General features: G+C 48.6%; 1 pseudogene; it reads left to right on the forward strand.

Moving 5' to 3' along the window:
- Nucleotides 1–9,126: 9,126 nt before the first annotated feature.
- Nucleotides 9,127–11,090, forward strand: LOC119312939 (annotated as a pseudogene).
- Nucleotides 11,091–13,695: the final 2,605 nt, after the last annotated feature.

Raw genomic sequence — 13,695 nt, forward strand, 5'->3', positions numbered from 1 at the left:
TCCCGTGACACCTCCTCCTCTCCCGTAGGTGCTTGGCGAAGCCCTGCAGGATTGCCACGCTCCTACATCACCACCACGCCGTTGTGCTGCTGCTGGATGGAGTCTTCCTCAACCTCTCCCTCTCTCCTTGCTGGATCAAGGCGTGGGAGACATCGTCGAGCTGTACGTGTGTTGAACGCGGAGGTGCCGTCCGTTCGGCACTTGATCATCGGTGATTTGAATCACGACGAGTACGACTCCATCAACCCCGTTCACTTGAACGCTTCCGCTTAGCGATCTACAAGGGTATGTAGATGCACTCTTCTTTCTACTCGTTGCTGGTCTCTCCATAGATAGATCTTGGTGACACGTAGGAAAAATTTGAATTTCTGCTACGTTCCCCAACAAGTATACCATCCTCGAAGGGGTCAAGTGAACACGTGTAAAGGAGAAGAATCACCTTTATGTATGAGAAGTAGAGATCACACGTGTCACTTGCCAAACGGACTCTTGACATGGTGATGACTGTAGGATGCTCCGCATCATCCCCTCCCCCTTGGAAAAGATCTGACCTCGGATCGAAAACCAAATCACCATGGGAAAGAGATGGCGGTGCCGTGTCGAAGTGGTCAGTCACCAAGCACTCATCATCTTGAAACTCGAAATGGGCACTCTCCAATGTCGCACCGTCTAGTGATTCCTTCAAAAGAAGCAAGAACAACAAACACTTGGAAAAACAAATGTGGTTAGCGTTAGTGCAAAACCAAGCATTCAAGAGGTGATTCACCAAACAAGTGTCGTCATCAAGCATAGCATCGGGTGTGACAAAGGATTTTGACATGGCATGTAAGCATATCAATTGAGCACAAGCAAAGATATCATGGGGACAAGGATGCAAATGTGAGGTAGAGATGCAAGTATGTGTGACAAGATAATAAGCATCTACCTCGAGGTCATAGCAAACAAGCATCAAGCACTCAATGAAAGGTCTATGGTAGGCATAAGAAGTATTCACAACACCAAATAAGATGAGATGTCTAAACACATGGGTCAAGTGCAAGACAATCCAAGCATAATGTGCATAGGGTGTAGTGAATATAGTGTGGCACTCAACACAATAGAAAGAGCAATTGTTCATCATGTGTGAGGCAATCAAGTCAAGCATGTGACAAGCAATGGGACATGGCATATGTGAAGAAGTGACATTGTTGCAACCAAACATATGATACTAGCAAGTAGTCCAAGAATTGGATTCAACACACAAGGTATATATGTCATGAGGCATGGAAATGTGGCAATCATGGGTGAAAGCAATATCTCGAACATGCGTACAAATGGTGCAAGCAACACATGAAGTATGATCCACAATATCCAAGATCAAGAATGATGTCACCTTGAAGGCGTGTCCTTGTGCATTCTTCATAATGCTGAAGTGGAAGCAAATACGGTGTAGAAGCGAGTCGTGGTAGAATGTATGAGGCTCGCTCTCAAGAGCTCGAATGGTCAACTCACGTGAAGTGGAAGTCGACACAAAGTCCAAGTATCCTACACATGCACAAAACAAAACAAGGAAAGTATGCGCATGGTAGACAAACACATCATCCATCATGATGGCTCTCATATTTTGCACAAAACCATTAGAAGCACGAGTGCATGAATAAGATGATGCAACAATGGCAATATTCATGGCACTAGGTATATGGTGCAAAGAAGTAAGACAAGCATGCTTCACAAGAAATATGTCAAAAGCTCCAAATATATTTGAGAATGCTATGGGGGCAATCTCATTATCAAGACTAGAAGCATTGTTGCACTCAATACATGGCAAGTCATCTAGCATGAGAGAGGCAACACATGGAGATATATGACAAGAAACAATATGAATCATGTGCAAAGCATATAGATGGTTGTCATCAACCGCATGAAATGAGCAAGTATGAATCATGGGTGATGCAACATGAGCAAGCATAGAGATCAAGTCATGCAAACTAGTGGAGCGAAGATGCAACACACTAGAGTAAATCATGGCAATCATGTCATGTGAGCAAATATTAGGCATAGACAATGCACATGACATATCACAAGCACGAACACAAAGCAAGATCATAGTATCATCATAGGGGTGGGTCACAAGTGGAACATGGCAACAACAAGCAATATCTCCACCAAGTTTGCAAATACACATAAAGGTACTAGAATCAATGATCATGTGTAATGCAAAGCATGGGTCACAAATGCATGGCAAAGGCATAGGAAAGGGCATATCATGCTAAGTGAACATGGCAAGATGGGCATATAATATGTAATGTACAACAACCCATAGCCAAGTGAGAGCCATGTAGAAGAAATGCACGAAGTCTTTGCGCGAAGAGAGCGGTGGGAAAAACAATCCATGGGATCCCAAATCATCGTTGATCTCTAAAGATCGTTTTGTCAACTCATGGGATTGTGAGGTTGACAAGTATTCATGGGTACCTACATAAAAGAGACACAAACCAAAGAAATTGTGTGCATGGTAAATGTACACATCATCCATCATGATGTGTATGTGCACGTGTGAGTTAGCACAAGATAAGAAATGCTCAAAGAAATTTGATGCATGGTATAAGAACATGTCATCCATCATGAAATAATAGTTATTATGTATGACACGATGGGGACACAAATTGAGAATGCAAGTATATGGCGCATCAATAGCATTTTCATTCAAGGGAAGCATAGGGTGCACATAATTATTGGGATCATGCAATGGATGGGATGGATCAAAATCTCCTAACATGTATGAGGAAACTATGGGGGTCTCCTCATGATCAATATCGGAAACATCACATGGAGAAAATGGACAACATCCAAAAGAATGCATATCCTAAGCTAGGTGGGCATGGCATGGCATATGAGATAAATTATGCAAAGGGAGCATATCAATATCATCACAAGAAAAACAAATGCCAATAACCATGGGCTTGTCATGTATGCCATAAGTGCAAATTAAGTTTATTTTAATGGCATATGCATAGTCACTATGAAGAGATTGCAAATATGACATATGATTGATCTCATGCATAGCATATGACAAGTCAAGCGGATTAGCAAACATGATGTGACCTAAAGAATTGTCACAAGAAATCCCATGTAACATGGCATCACTACTAATAGACTCCACATGAGAATCATCATATTCATCATAAATGGGCAAATCATCATATGGGGAAATCATACTAGCATGAAGCATGGTACTAGGTGGATCAACATCATGCAAGCAATCAATGTCAAGAATGTCCACTAGTGGGACTAGAGCATCACCTTCACCTATGTTACCTTTTGCATTCCACTCAAGTGGTGTAGGTGAGGTGGGAAAGACCAAATGATGGTCATCTTCATCTTGATGGAACCATGTGGGAGGTGCATCATATTTCACCATGGCCATCGTCTTGTCCAAAGGGAGGACGAAGTCATCGAGGATCGGCGCGTCATCATAAATGGGACCTAGCACCAAATGAGAAGACACAATAGAGGTAGAGGTCAACTTGTTAATGCAAATGGCCTCACGAGACCTATCAACTATCACATTATCTCTATGTGGTGGTTCACTCACTCCCTCAAAATAGGTGCACTCAAAGTCACATATGGTGGAGTCACTCATCTCACTCAAGTGGTGGGGGTTGTGGCTCTCCTCACATGGGAAGTGGGGCAACTCGTCATATATGGGGCTAGTGGTGAAGTCACTCTCACTCTGGCAAAAGTCACTCAAGTCATCATATGTCGCCGTGGTCGAAGGGAGAATCCCATGCTCAACCATCTCGTCGTCGTCGCCGTGGATGAAGGCCAAAGATGGCACATCATCACTCTCCTCCATGACCGAAGGGAAAATCCCATGCTCGATCATCTCGTCATCGTCGTCGTGGATGAAGGCCGAAGATGTCACATCATCACTCTCACCTCCAAAGATGGAAACATCATCCTTGCTCGCCACCTTGTCTCTCGCCTCCAAAGCTTGGTCCTTGAGGGTCTCCGTAGTCGTACTCGTCGCTGCACCATCTTGAAAAAGAGTCGTGGTAGACTCGGCACCATCAATGCCACAAAGAGGGATGGCGGTGAAGTCAAACTTGGGAGCATCGTCTTGGAGCTCGTCGGGCTTGGACATCGTGGTGGTACTAGCCTCATGCTTGTCGTAGAGCTTGGTTGCCGCGAAGTTTGCTTGGGGTGGAGAAGCCTTGGCCTTCATGAGTTCTTGTTCCGCCTTGAGAGCACCAAAGTAGTTGTCGTCGAGGGACTCATAGTTCTCGAGGAAGATTGTCTTGGAGATGTCATTGTTCAATCCCATTATGAAGTGGAACTTCATCCAAATGGGGTCGTCCACGCCGGCTCGTCGCAAGGCATTCTTCATCTCCTTGAAGTACGCATCGATGGACTTGGATCCTTGAATGGTGTTCTCCATTTGGCGTTGAAGTTGTTCCGTGTAGGTTGGAGGCACAAACTCTCGCCGCAAAGCTCTCTTCGTCTTGGGCCAACTCATCTCATAGCTCGCTGAAGGTGTGTGAAGCCACCATGCCAATGCATAGTCGTGGAAGTTTCTTGTGGCGCACTTCACTTGATCTTCGGAAGGGACTTGATGTAGCATGAGGTAGTCGTCCATCAAACGCTCCCACTCGAGGTACTCCTCGGGTTCTTGAGTCCCATAGAAAGGAATCTCGTGGTCGATGTCGAGGTCGTAGTAGCTCGTGGAAGTCGCGGACTTGAGCTTGGGGAGCTTCTCTTGAGCGTAGTCTTGAGGTGCTTGTTGGCAAAGATGTCGTATGTCCGTAGGCAAAGATGCCTTGAAGTCGCTTGGCGAAGATGCCAAGGGAGATGGTGAAGTCGTTGAGCGGTTGTTGGTGTTGAGCTCTTGACCTTCACGTTTTTGTTGGTGATGGTGTCGATGCCGATGTGATCTTGCCGGAGATGGTAGCTCGGAAGCATGTGCTCTTGAGCGTCTTCTCGAAGATGAGGAAGATCGCTTGTAGGACTTAATGAGGGCTTTGATCTCCTCCATTTTAGCTTGCATCTTGGCGTTAGAGTTGTTGTTCGTGGCATCGAACTCGTCGTTGTTGTTGTAGACCGAAGGTGAAATGCCTTGCCTATCCATCACAAGACTCGAGTAGAGGTGAGTAGGAAATGAGATAAACAATACCAAGTTACCTTTTCCCAAAGTTGACGATGTATCCCATTTCACTCAATGTGAAATGAAAGAATAGTGGAATTGGTACCGGACTTGTTCACTCACACCTATCAAGTAAAGCTTATGGTAGAGCTCGGTGAGGATAGTGGCACAAAAATTTGATGCAAAATGTTAGCAAGAGTCAATAATGTTGAAAGAGATTCACAAATTCGCAAGCGAAACAAGTAGACCAATAGCAATACATGGCACATGGAAACACACACACGGATAGATAAATGGGGTCGTGCAACCAAGGAATGAGCACAAAATGTGGAATCCACGGAAAACGCTCGTGTCGCGCAACTCAAGAGAGACGCTAGCACGATTGCTCAATAGGCGGATACGACACTTGTGCACAACCTATAATATGCAAAATGGATAAACTCTCTATCCCAAGTATGCTATGTATGTATGGTTCCCGATGTTTCTCACACAATGATCCAAGATGATCAAAGATGATAGCATATGATATATTTTGATGCTATGGCTATTGCTTACAAGCTCTTTGTTCACTCTTTATCTTTTGCTTAAAAGCTTTATTTCTTTCTTTTTTTTATGGCCACTTTGGCACAATGCACAAACCAAGATAGCAATTGTGTATATGCGGGAACAAACTTGCGACACAAGATATGATATGATGATACCAAATGATATGGTATGTATGCAATGGATGGTGTAGATCACTAATGTGCACAAGTAACGTGGCCCGGCAATACTCAAATGGCTAGTCTCGATAGGCAAGTGACGCAAAATGGGCTAGGGGTTAACAATGCAATTGCAAGGGAATATACAATGGTTTCATCGAGGTTACCGTCCTTTGCGAAGATGAGTGGCGGTGTTCTTGATGTAGATACCAGGATGATGGAGACTCGTCCCTAAGTAGCCGAAACACCTTAGGAAACGGAAAAAAACCGCGAACTCAAAATCTCAAATGACAAATGTAAAATGGTGGTAGCGGAGAGCAATGGTGGTTTGCACTTGGCAATGCGAAAGTGGAATGATGGGCTATACACGGAGTCAAAGTTGAAAGCACGTCCCTAAGTATCCGAAACACCTTAGGAGACACAACTCTCAACACAACAAAATTGGGTTAACTTGGGGTGGTGGAAGTGTATGGTGGGCAAGGTTATGCGGAAGAGGTGGTGGTGGTTGATGAAGAAGCAACCGTCCCTAAGTAGCCGAAACACCTTAGGATACTCTAATCACTACTCAAGCAACCACTAATGCTATGACAAGCAAAATGGGTTAGGTTGCGGAAGTCGGTGGTGGCTATGCAGATGATATGGTGGAAGGCCTAGGCAAACTTGCCAAATTTTAAAAAAATTGATGGAGTCAAATGGTTTTGGTAGTATTTTTGTGGGAAGGGGAATGTCAAGAGCTTCAAAACGAGCTAAAAAATGTCAAAATCAGAGTTCGGATGAATTAGTTATGGCCGAAACGGTGAAACACCGGAGGCTGATTCCCCAGGGACCGGATATCCGGGGGTAGGGACCGGATTTCCGGGGGTGTATGTCCAGAACCGTGCAGATTTGGTGCTCCAGGGCCCGGATGTCCGGCTTGGGGCCCGGATGTCCGGCCTGAGGCCCGGATGTCCGGCCCGACGATTCCAGATCTCGTTTGGGGCAAAAAAAATTCGAATTGGGGGCGGAAATTGATGATTTCGGGCGCAAAATTTGATGGATTTCGTGGATGTAAGGTGGGGAAACTTGGAGGAAAGCTAGATCCACTTGAAACCAAGCAAATCTACGGATCAAAATCAACAAAACATCATCAAACCAACAAATCACAAAAAAAAAATTGGGGCTATTTTTGGTGGGGATTTTCGGATTTAGGACGAAAACAACAAAATCAAGCTAGAAAAAGAGGGGTATGGGCTCCAAAAACGTGATCAACGTGGCTCATGATACCATATGATACGGGGCTAACCCGGTGTAGGCCGATCTTTCACGTTTGGAGTGGGATCCCTCGAAGAGCATGAAGAACACGGGGAAGAACGGGGAGAAATCACAAGGGGAAACACTCAAGAACAAGTCCAATCACACATCCACTAGACAATCAAACACACAAGATCACAAGGTACATGAACAACAAAGGGAAAGATACAAGGTAAGGTTCATCTCCAAGAGGAGGTCTTGATGATATCCTAAACGGATCTTCCCACGAAGGGGGGCTTGAATTCCGCGGGATCTTCTCACATGGAGGTCTTGAACTCCATGGGAGTGGTAGTCTCTCTCTCTCAAGAGTAGAGGTAGGAGCAAAGCTCACCTAAGAATGAGCTATCATATTTGCTAACCCTAACTAGGAGGGGGGGAGGAGTATATATAGTCTTAGCCACGAAGGGGTAAGTGGGGAAGGGATACATGGGCCTTTGGCCCGACTCTGCGCGCAGGCAGGCGCCGGATGTCCGGGCTGGGGGCCGGATGTCCGGGCGTTCGCAGGAGGCCGGATGTCCGGGGCACGGGCCGGATGTCCGGGCTGGTGAGGTCGGCCTCGGTGCTCTCTAGATAGGGGCGCCGGATTTCCAAGGGAAAGCGCCGGATGTCCGGTGGTTGCCGAGACGCCGGATGTCCAGGTACACGGGCCGGATGTCCGGCCGCTGATGCTTTGGCCTTCTGTTGGTGCAGTTCGTGGGCGACTGCACAGGCGCCGGATGTCCGGCCCTTGGCCCGGATGTCCGGCCGCTGTAGCTTCAGCAGCATCGTCTTCTTCCGTCGTCGCTTCCAGGCTTCCCTCACGGATGGTGTAGTTGTTCCTTGGCGCTTGCACTCTTCCTCGACATCCGTGAAGCTCCGACAATACCTATGCATGCACACGGGAGAAGTGTCAAGTAGTATACCATCCTCGAAGGGGTCAAGTGAACACGTGTAAAGGAGAAGATTCACCTTTATGTATGAGAAGTAGAGGTCACACGTGTCACTTGCCAAACGGACTCTTGACATGATGATGACCGTAGGATGCTCCGCATCACGTCGTGCAAGGTACGGAGTTGAGGGGTTTGGGGTGCGAGGGACCCAGATCTGCCCCGCCGCCACCATCCTGGGGCCCGGCACGGGCTTCGCCGGCCAGCCCTCCGGCGGCGGCGATGTAGGAGAGGCCGGTGGCGACTGCTAGCGAAGGGGGCGAGGTTTCCCCCCGTGTCGCCAAAGGAGGGCGAGGCGGGGGTTGGTCTTCTTTCTCTACTAGCCTCGTTACCGCTATCCTCGCTCCATCACCAGTTTCCTTAATCATGTATTTTGAAAATGTTAATCTTGTGTATAAACAATGTTCCATATGTGTACAAAAAAATGTATAATGTGTATAAAAAGGTCGACATCAAAAATATATGTCAGAATGTTTTTTAGTAATGTATTTAAGAAAAGCTCGAATGTGTACACAAAAAATGTTTCATGTATTAGTTTCAAAAAAATTATGTATTTCAATAAATGTTAAACATGTATAAAAATGTTTCTGTTCAATATGAAAGGTGAAAGAAAAAATTATATGAAAAGAAGAACGAAGAAGCCAAAAAAGAAACAAAGAAAAAAAACCCAATGAAAGTTAGTGCAAAAGATGAAAAACAGTTAAAAACAAGAAAAAACAAGGAAAAAATGATGAAAACCCGATGAAAAACAAGAAAGAAAGAAAGAAAGAAAACCGAAGACAATAAGAAGAAAACAAGAAAGCAAAGAAAAAAACCAGTAAAACCCAAGAAGGAAACAAAGAAATCCAAAGGACAAAGAAAAAAGATAGAAAAAACCCAATGACAACCGACGAAGAAACGAAGAAAAACAATGAAAAGCAAAGAAAACCAGAGAAGAAACAAAAAATAAAAGGAAAAAAACAGACCAAAAATGTAGTACGACCGACCGAGCGGCAGCCGAGGCGGCCCAGAAACGTTGCTCCAGGGAAAATGCTTCAGGCGAGGCGAGCGCACATCTGAGGTCGCTGTCGCATCCCGGCCGCAGGTTCTCGTCGGGACGGATGAGATGTAGCCGATTGATACTGGCTTGTCTCGTTGCACTCGTCGCTTAGCACATCCCAGAGTATGCCGTCTCCGTTGTGCGTCCGCCGGCCGGCGTGCTCCATTTCAGCTCTCCCAGTCAGCTCAAATGGCTCCACATTGAACGCTTCCCGGCCAAACCATTCGTCGGTATATACTCGTCGGTACAAGACAGTCATCAGTACAGTACCTCACTCGACCCTGCCCCTGCCCGTGTCCATCGATGGCTCCGCCGCTCCCGCCCCTCCTCCTCGCCCTCCTCGCGGCAGCGGCAGCGGCCGTCTCGCTCGCGACGGCGGCGGCGGTGTTCCCCAAGGAGGCGCTGCCGACCAGCTCGGGCTACCTCTCCGTCGACCCGGCCGCCAACGCCTCCCTCTTCTACGCCTTCTACGAGGCCAGCGCCCCGCTCGCCGCCACGCCGCCCGACACGCCGCTGCTCCTCTGGCTGCAGGGCGGCCCGGGCTGCTCCGGCCTCATCGGCGACCTCTTCGAGCTCGGCCCCTACCTCGCCGACGCGCCCGACGGCAGCTCGCTCTCCCGCAACCCCTTCGCCTGGAACCGCCGCTTCGGGCTGCTCTTCCTCGACAGCCCGCTCGGCACCGGCTTCAGCGCCGCGCCCTCCCCCGCCCTCATCCCCACGGACCAGCCCGCCGTCGCCGCGCACATCCTCGCCGCGCTCCAGTCGTTTTTCGACGCCAACCCGCCCGCGTTCCGCAAGCGGCCCTTCTTCCTCTCGGGCGAGAGCTACGCCGGCAAGTACGTGCCGGCCGCCGGGGCGCACATATTCGCCGCCAACCCGGCGCTGCCGGCGTGGCGGAGGATCAACCTCCGCGGCGTGGCCATCGGGAACGGGCTCACGCACCCGGTCGCGCAGGTGGCCACGCACGCCGACTCGGCCTACTTCACGGGCCTCGTCAACGCGCGGCAGCGGCGGGAGATGGAGACGCTGCAGGCGGAGGCGGTGGCGCTCACGGCGGCCGCGCGGTGGCGGGAGGCGGCTGACGCGCGGGGCCGCGTGCTTGACTGGCTGCAGAATGCCACGGGCCTCGCCACGCTCTACGACTTCGCCAAGCAGCGGCCGTACGCGTCGGCGGGCGTCGGGAAGTTCCTCAACAGGGCGGAGGTCAAGGCAGCGCTGGGCGCGCTCCCGGGCGTGACGTGGGAGGGGTGCAGCGACGCGATGGGAGAGGCCATGTACGAGGACGTGATGAAGAGCGTGCTGCCGGAGGTGGAGGCGCTTCTCCGGCGGACGCGCGTGCTGCTGTACCAGGGCATCCGCGACCTCCGGGACGGCGTCGTGTCGCAGGAGGCGTGGATCAAGGACCTGCGCTGGGGCGGCCTGCGCGCGCCGTGTGGCGGACCGGCGAAGGGGAGGAGCAGGAGCTCGCCGGGTACGTGCAGCGGTCGGGGGCGCTGACTCACGTGGTGGTGTACGGAGCCGGGCACCTCGTGCCGGCGGACAACGGGCGGGCGGCGCAGGAGATGATTGAGGGATGGGTCATGCAGACGGGGGTCTTCGGAAGTGGCATGAGGTAGCGCGGCCTGTTGCCGGCCGGCGACCTGATTCTTGCGGCTTGAGGAAGCTTTAACTCTTTCAAAAGTATAAAAATCGTCCTCAACTTTAAAACCAGCAAAACTTAGTCCATCAACTTTTAAGACCGGATAATTTTAATCCCTCGGATAGTTTTATGTGGACGTGGAGTGGTTTTTGATTCAGACACGTGCACGAACTAATTCCATGCAACACATATTTCAGTACATATACACGGGAAATACACTTTGGTTTCTGGTTGTATATGTACTCTATAGGGATTTTTTTTAATATTTTGATAAAAAGTCAAAACAGGTAAGAACTATTCTGATAAAACACTTGACTTACTTTTATACTAGTATATGAATCTCGACAGAAAAAAACAAAAGTTGACCTCACATCAAAAAAGACAAAATTTATTTGCTATTATAGGTCACTATTCACACTATTTTAGCCAAAATTTTGTCTTTTTTGAAAATAAGTCAAAGGGATATTTTTTTCGTGGTTTTTTTTTCTCATGAGTACAATAGAATGTCAAGTTTATTTCAAAAATATTTTCAGTCAATAAAAGGTGTATATGTCCCCCTAGACCAAAAATTCACCTCCATTTGTTAGTCTGTGTGTATATCTGGATTGAATTTTAGCTTGAACTATTTATGTTTAGGCTATTTGTAATGTGAAGGACTATTAGAAATATAGCATGTGAGTGTTATTTAGTGCCACCATGATGTGTTTGTTTCAGTTGTTCAGTCAGATAAAGAATGTTCATTGTGAGTCGGATAAAGATCATGTTCATTGTGAGCCTGTTAAAGATCATGATCAGTTATGAATAAACCATGATGGCATGTGTGTCCATGGTCACTAGTCTGTGTGCCAGGGTTCTCGTGGGCTCTGCTATTTGTTAGAGTTGTGCTGAATATTGTGTACAAGATAGGTTACAGTTGGACTTGTAGTTGTATTGCGTTTAGATAGGATATGGAGTCGTGTCTAAGTAGGACACTTGTATCTTAGGCCTCTCATATATATTGGGGTTAGACACATGATGTAACCTATGCCAACATAATAGCACAGGTACGCAGGGGAAGCCGGCGGCGTGTGCCGGCGCTCGGTATTGTGACGGTGCCACGAGGAGGAGCACCCGTAGTCAAACCCCGGAGATGTAGCCATATCGGTGAACCTCGTTAACAAATCTCGGCGTCATGCTTGTGTGATTGCTTGGTCCTTGGTAGATCAACGGTACGTCTCGAATTTATTCTAACAAGTGATATCATGAGCAAGGTTCTTAGGAGACCGCGTGGTGTGTCCATCTAGAGGACGGATCGTTATCAAGTTCATTGCGAAGACGACGTGGGAGAGAATTGATCGAGTCAGTCGTTTGAAGTATCTCTTCCAAGAAAGTCGTTTGGTCGCGTCCGGATGAGATTGAGATCGGTGAAGCAATCCAGATCAAGCGGCGGAACGTGCAGCAGCAACTATGTTCTTGGGGAATTGGATCGAGCAGCGATCGGGAGCACCCGCGTGAAGGCAGGCAAACAGCAGGCGAGGCCACGGGGCGCAGGGCAGCGGCCAGATCGACTAGGCGGCGGCAGCATGCGCATGACCCGTGTGTAAGAGCATCTCCAGCCGCGCCCCCTGCGTCGGTGCCGAAAAAACGGCCCAGTCGCGCCCCAGAAGCCCGATTTTCGCCGGATTGGACCGAAATCAGCACCGGCAGCCCTAGGCCAAACCCGACGTGCCGAGGAGCGCCGGGGCAAGTGTTTTGGCGCGAAACAGCCCGCAGGCCTGCCGAGTCAGCGAGACGCCCGCTTCATTGACCTCATCGCCTCGGTTCCCGGGGGAATCAATGCGAAGGCTGCCCGTCAGCCTCCATTGATGCCTCACGTGCGGCGCAGTGAAGACGCCGCCAACGTGCGTCCCATCCGCATGCGCCACGCGTCCGCCCGCATGCCGCCGACACCTCCAGGAGCCGAAGGCGCAGCTTCTGTACGAGGCCGAGTACCAGGTGCCCCCCGACATGCGCGTGCCGAGCTCGTGGAGACTAAGCGCCGGCGGCGTCCCGGTGCCGCCGATGCCCGAAGGGGCGGCACGACTCGAGGCGGTGCATTTCTTTTTAACACAGGTTAGTAGGTAGTATAAAGTTGTTCATTTCTTTTTGCACCCAGAATCTTTTTGTGAGAGCTGCGTGCCGACCAGTGAGGGAGCCCCTGAAGAAAGAACGGTTGAAAGAGATGGTAAAGGTTACTTATAAATGTCTTTTTCTTAAGCATTTCAGCATTTACTAAAGTGTGATGACTTTGAAGTGCTGCCAAGCCAACTATGAACTATGATGAACAAACACCTCCTGCTGAACATCCCATAGTGCTTGTCCGACGGTTCATTATTTGATGCTTCGGGAAAGAAGGAAAACGGGGGCGAAACAGAAAGCTGCCGTGACAGAGGATTCAGACAAGGCAGAGAGCAAGAAGGTGAGTTCAGACAACAAAGAAGACACCTCAGAGAAGGTGAATTCAGATAGCAAAGAGGGCAGTTCAGAAAGCAAAGAGGTAGTTCAGAAACCAAGGCTGAAGGTGACAAGGAGGCGTTCGTCGACCTTAATACGCTGACGAGGGAAGACCTAAGGCAGGCCAAGAATCATGTGAGTTGCTTGCTGCCCTGGCCTGCATTGCATGTTTGTGTTGGTAGAAATATATGTCAGCTATATTATTTCTAGAAATATATGCCGGCTATTCTTCGGAAAAACAATGTCAGCATTATTTAAGCTTCCTTGCGCAGGAAATCAAGCTGTGCCGATCTGTTGGCCTTTAATTGTTCGGTCAGTTAAAGGGTCATGTTCATGGTGAGTCAGTTAAAAGACCAACCATGTTCAATATGAGTCAGTAAAGATCAATGTTAATTATTTACTTCGATCAAAAGGCCTCATCTATTCACATGAGTCGGTTAAATCAGTTTATTTGGATGAAAAAAGGTCTGAGCATGTTCACTGCAAGTAAGTTGAGATCATGTTCATTG

The sequence above is a fragment of the Triticum dicoccoides genome, chromosome 1B, assembly GCF_002162155.2.
Source record: "Triticum dicoccoides isolate Atlit2015 ecotype Zavitan chromosome 1B, WEW_v2.0, whole genome shotgun sequence".
Taxonomy (NCBI): domain Eukaryota; kingdom Viridiplantae; phylum Streptophyta; class Magnoliopsida; order Poales; family Poaceae; genus Triticum; species Triticum dicoccoides.